A 6000-nucleotide genomic window follows, 5' to 3' on the forward strand; every position below is an offset into this window, starting at 1 on the left:
TAAGGTAAGAAATGAATCGAGCCACAGGCTCTAGGCTACTACCCTTCCATTCTAAGACTGGTTCGTTAAAAACCTGAAATGAACAATTCTAGTTCTACAATTGATCGAGGCATAATAGGAATGTAACAATCCATTCCTAGAATGATATCAAAGTCTACCATTTCTACTCTAGAAAATCTATTGAGGTTAGTTGCTAAGAAATTGTGATAGGGCAATTTCTATAAACTCGTCTAGCTGGGTCACTGTTTAGAGTGAGACTAAGAAGGGTTCTGAGAGAGTTTCAGGCTAACATCAAATTTGACTTCTATAAAAGGAGTTTTAAGGAAAAAAAGTATCCCCTGGATCTAACAAACCATACATATCGACATTAAAGACTCGTAACGTACTAGTTAGTACATTAGGAGAATGTTCCTAATCCTAGCGATCCTGAAGAGCATACAACCTATTTTTGTGATGTTCGCAACTTGTACCAGATGAATTACCTTGTTGAGTCGGGCGACTTGCTGGTGTTGAAGTTGTAGAATGAGCTCTATTATTACTACCACTTTGACACTTCTTAAAAGGTCAATCACTCAACCTGTGACCAGACTAAACACACAGAAGACATTCTTCCCTTCATGCAAGACACTCACCTAGATAGTTCTTACCGCTTTTATGAAAACTTGGGTAGGTTCTGGTTCCTAAAACACTTCCTTGAGACTTAGAGACTAATGCCCTACCTTCATTATCATGTCTAACCTTGGAGGATAGAACACTAGCTGATGAAGGTGCTGGGGCTAGAAATTTTATCTGAGACTAAGAGCAATTTCCACAATTTCATTTTTGTTTAGACACTCATATTTGCATGTCCTATCCATCTTATTCTCCTTATCTTGTTCCCAAAGATTATCTCCCTCAACCTAGTGAGCATGATTCATCAGACTAGAGATGTTCATATCTTCAACATAACATTCCTACACTCTATTTTCTCAAGGTCGAATACCCCATAAGGAAAATTGTTCATTTGAGCCCTAGAATTGGAGACCATGTAAAAAGCATACCTGGAGATTTAGGTGAAATTGAGTCCATACTCTTGGAATCTGATGTTACTTTGTCTTCATTTCATGAACTCCTGAGCTTTTTTGCCTCTCTTAGCTCTCTTGGGAAGAACCTATCTAGAAAGGTTTCACTAATACAATCTTTAGTCATAAGATTTGCATCTGTACCCCTATTCTGTTTTCGCTAAGTATACGAGATATTAGCCACATCTTTAAGTTGGTAAGAAGCAACTCTTCCCGATCAACCCCAGTTACATGTATGACTTAAATCATCTTCTTGACCTCATCTATGAACTTTTGGGGATCCTCACCAGTTTGCGATCCCAAGAATTCAGGAGGAATCATCCTAACAATATCTCCAATCTAGCTAGAGCTGCCCAACATTAGCATTTGCCAAAATTGGGACCCACTAATTGTTCTGGTTGGTCACACTCCGAGCCAACAACTGGATAGCATTATAAAACTTAGCATTCAAAACTTTTTGATCTGGGAATGGAGGAGCTCTGTTTGAATTCCTGGCATTTGCATTTTTTGTATAAGCTCTACTAGGAGGCATTATTTGAATTGCACAACAAAGAATAATCGTGAGAAGTTGGATATTACCTCATGCACGATAAGAGTAGTAAGAAAATGAAGTTATCCTAAAATGCTTTGTAGCCTCCCTCTCATGTGATGTAGTGCACTTCACACCCATGAAAAAGAATCTAATTATTATGTCCTTTCATACATCTTAGGACACATAAATCCAATTCTTTGAATCCCAAGTTTCTCACGGCCCGTGTCTAACCCACGTCTAACCCCTAGATATGGACACGTACATAAGATCGCTAATAACCTCAAGATAGACTTGTGGTATATCATAACCATACTAAAGTAAACTAAATCAATAAACACTGTGAGGAAGCTAAATTATATGGTAATCTGAAATGATGGGGAATACATATATACTAAATCTCAATATAAGAAAACTAAGAGTTTGAATACAAATGAAATGTTAAACTCTAACACTAAAATTGAAACTATCTCTAAAATATAGCCTCTACATTCAAGAAATACTAGGACATGCCCCAGCTAAATTTATCAAAAAAATATCTAAAGCTAAAATCATGAAATATAATCATGTCACTAGACCTCGAAGAATGAGGACTCACCAGTGATGTTCAAGAACCAAAAATCAGGGACTGAACTATGTCTTATATTACTGCTGACGACTTGAACCTATATCACGAGAAGATGTAGTGCAACGTATGCATCAGTACTTGAAAGGTAATGAGCATGCATGATAGAATAAAATTGAACAATAACATAACTGAACAAAGTAATAAAGCAATTATATAATCTTTATATGATAAGGATACTGAAAATACTAAAATAAACTAACCAAATGCAATGATCAGGTTTTAACATGCTAAGACTGAATTACTTAACTATACTTATAACATGGTCAATGAAATAGAGTCTGAGTAAACCGTAGAAGCTACTAATAATAGACATAAAACCACATGACTTAAATGTGGAGTTCAACGTTTATGTCCTATTGAGAGGACCCAATGCACATTTCTAAATTTATAAGGCATGACTGCAGTGATAGATCACTAAAATGATGCCCACAGAGGAGACTTACAACCTATGGGGGCACGTAGTTCTAGGATTATGAGGGTGATTTCCCATAGTCTAACTCGGTATTAAGCTACTCCTAATTGATTATATAATAAGCAATATTATGACTTAAATGACGTAATAATGGATATCTATAAATAGAGACATACAAACCAAAAATGGAACAATTATACTGATATTGGGACATTCGTAAAGTGAAGCATGTATGTATATATCTCAATTAACTGACCTAGAATGTACAATTCATGAACTAAAAGAACTACTTATCTAGGGTTTTGAATTTCATGCAATAAGCTGAGAAACAACATGATAATCTAATTTTAATCATACTAATATCTAAAGCCCAACAATTTCTAACATTCAGAAACCCTTGGTCTACATAATATTAAGGGAATCAAGAAACTAACTGAAATTTAGGGATCTGATGGGTGAAAAGAACCCACTAGTGAAATACCACATACATGGTGACAAATTCCACAGAGAAATCTTATGATATTGGAGTTGGAACTGACGGAATCTCGTTGCATTCTTGAACTAGGGTTGCTTGACATCTTTCTCCTTTTGGGTTCTAATTTTCTGAATTTTGGTGAATGATATGACTTGGGTAAGTTACACTTATTTTTCTACGCTAAAACATATAAACCCACTTAATTTAGGGGTTAAATGATGTATTTTAGTTGTCCAACGCATAGGGAAAAATACAAAAATAACCTTACTTAAAAATTTGACTGGATTGACAATGACCACTTTCACGGACAGTGAAAGGGACCACGAACTGTGGGAGCAATCGTGGTCCTTGGTCAGTGGATACTTGCTTTGGGGTATTGTTTAGGAGCTATACAACAACTTGTGTGGTGGACCACGAACTAAGAAGAGTCCTTGTGGTCCTCACTTTGGATGAGGTTTGGTGGCTCAGGTTAAAGAACCGTTTGAGGACCACATACCATAAATGTCCTCTTGGTCTTCACTTATGAGTGATGGTCTAAGGGTTAGGCTTGGTGGCCTACTAGTTAAGCTCCTACAAATGCCACCACGGTTTATCGTCAAGACCACATCCCTTTGTCTAATGTCTGGGCCTCGTGGACTCTAACTTTCCACCACGGGCAATTCAACAAACCGTGGACCCTATAACCATATGTGAACCACTTCGTGGTTCACTTGTACAAATAATATTTTGTAATTTTTTTAGTTCTTGTTTTCAAGGTGTTATAGTGAAAAATCAGTCTCTCGTGATGTGCATTAGTTATAGATAGTTGAATAAATTCACAATCAAGAATAAGTACACTATTATAGGGATTTATGACCTGTTCAACGAACTTAAAGGTGCTAGTCATTTCTCGAAAATAGTCCTCAGACCCCGTTATCATTACCTTAGAGTTAGAGATAAGGACATTCAAAAAACAACGTTCAAGACTCGGTATGATCATTATGAATTTGTAGTTATTTCTATTTGACTAACCAATACTCTTGTAGCTTTCATTGAATTGATGAATAGGGTGTATAAGCAGTATTTAGACTTATTCGTTATCATCTTTGTAAATGATATCCTCATTTACCCTAGGAATGAGGAAAAACATGCAACTCATTTGATGGTTGTCATGCAAACTCTCAAAGATTGGCAGTTGTTTTCTTAGTTTAACAAATGTGAGTTTTGGTTGTAATATGTTGCTTTACTTGGGCAATGGCCCAAATGTCACGACTGGAATCTAGACCCCAGAGGAGACCGGCGTCGTTGACCTCTAAAATGTCGCAAACAAGCCTACTTACGTCATACTTGCTTTACATAGGTTAATATTAGCAGAAAATTTGAATTTTTTTCGTTCTTTAAACATGCTTGCTAAATATTCTTAACAGTTTATAATCGTTCGTCATCAACCATCTAATATTAAAGAAATAAACAACTGAAAGAAATAGTTCATTAAGTCTTAATTGTATAATTGCCAAAATGGCCCAATACAAAGTCTAAATCAAAACAGGAAAGAAACGCTATTAGAACATGCTCCACTAGCTCACCTCTAAAACTATGCTAGATTATAAAACAATAGCATCTTCAAAATCATGAGGACCTACCAAACTCTGGATGAATGCTGACGTCCAGATAGCTGCAGCAAAGATCCTGCAATTCTATCGACCACCTGTGCCTGCACCTAAAATAGTATAGACGTATATGGTTAGTACACAATTGTACTAAGTATGGGTATATGCAAGCACACACTAAGAACATGCATGAGAAAGAACAGCTCTTTCCAAACGACATGGTTTTTGGAAGTCAAGTCAGTAGACTTGCCAAATTGAGATTAGGAAAGTTAGTGAACTTTCCCAATTGGGTTAGGAAGGTCATGCCATGAGAGTAACATGCATCATTATAAATATCGTATTGCACACAACATATAACATCTTCATATAGCACATATCATAGCACATAACCTATACCACCTTGCTTATTTCATATCATTCATTCATATGCCATGAGACCTCGGAATCATGGACTTGACATTAAGACTTTCCAAAATGAGGGCCCAACATATGGGACCTCAACTAGGGAGTCTTCATTAGCAAACACAGAGTCTGCTTCATTCATTCATACGTAATTCATTTCATTTCATTCATAGGCCAGTGTGAACACCAGTTATACCTACGATGTAGTTTAAGACTTTCATCGGGTTTGTTGTGCAATGATCAGGAATGACCTAATGTCAGTACCCGAGTCTAGCTCACCTCTTGATTATCCTATCCTAACACCTTTTGTATCATTCATTTCATTATGTGCTTCATTTGAGGCTGGCCTCAATTAATCACTAGGAACTTTATCTTTAACCGACATAGATCATGTGAGTATCATGAAATCTAGTGTCTTCCCCACACCAAAAAGATGTGGAATCACCGGCCAAAATGACTCAATAACATGCTAGCGTATATAGGAATTTAACCCTACCAGATCCCTGTATTGGCAGTATATGTTCAAAGACTAGGAGATGTATGGAGTCCTATTCTCGGCAAGCCGGATAGTCTCATCTCATGAGAGTTACGTGAACCATCGCCCTTCCCAAAAGAAGGCATCACCGCTCATAGCTAGCCTATCAGTGCTCAGTAAAAAGTTCCATTACGTTCAACTCATACGTCTTGGAAGTTGACTTCTAATATGAGGACAGTATAGGTCATTAGATGATATCTCATCTCATCATTAGTATCAAGTGTGTTAAGCTTGATACCTTCATTAGGGTGTTCATAGAGACTGGTCTCTTCATTGTCTTACACTCTCCTTGGTGAGTACGTATTGGTAACTATTATTAAAATTACTTGAGATTTCTCTCATCATATTCATTAGCCTCATGCCATGTTG

The sequence above is a fragment of the Solanum pennellii genome, chromosome 10 (genome assembly GCF_001406875.1).
Source record: "Solanum pennellii chromosome 10, SPENNV200".
Classification (NCBI taxonomy): Eukaryota; Viridiplantae; Streptophyta; class Magnoliopsida; order Solanales; family Solanaceae; genus Solanum; species Solanum pennellii.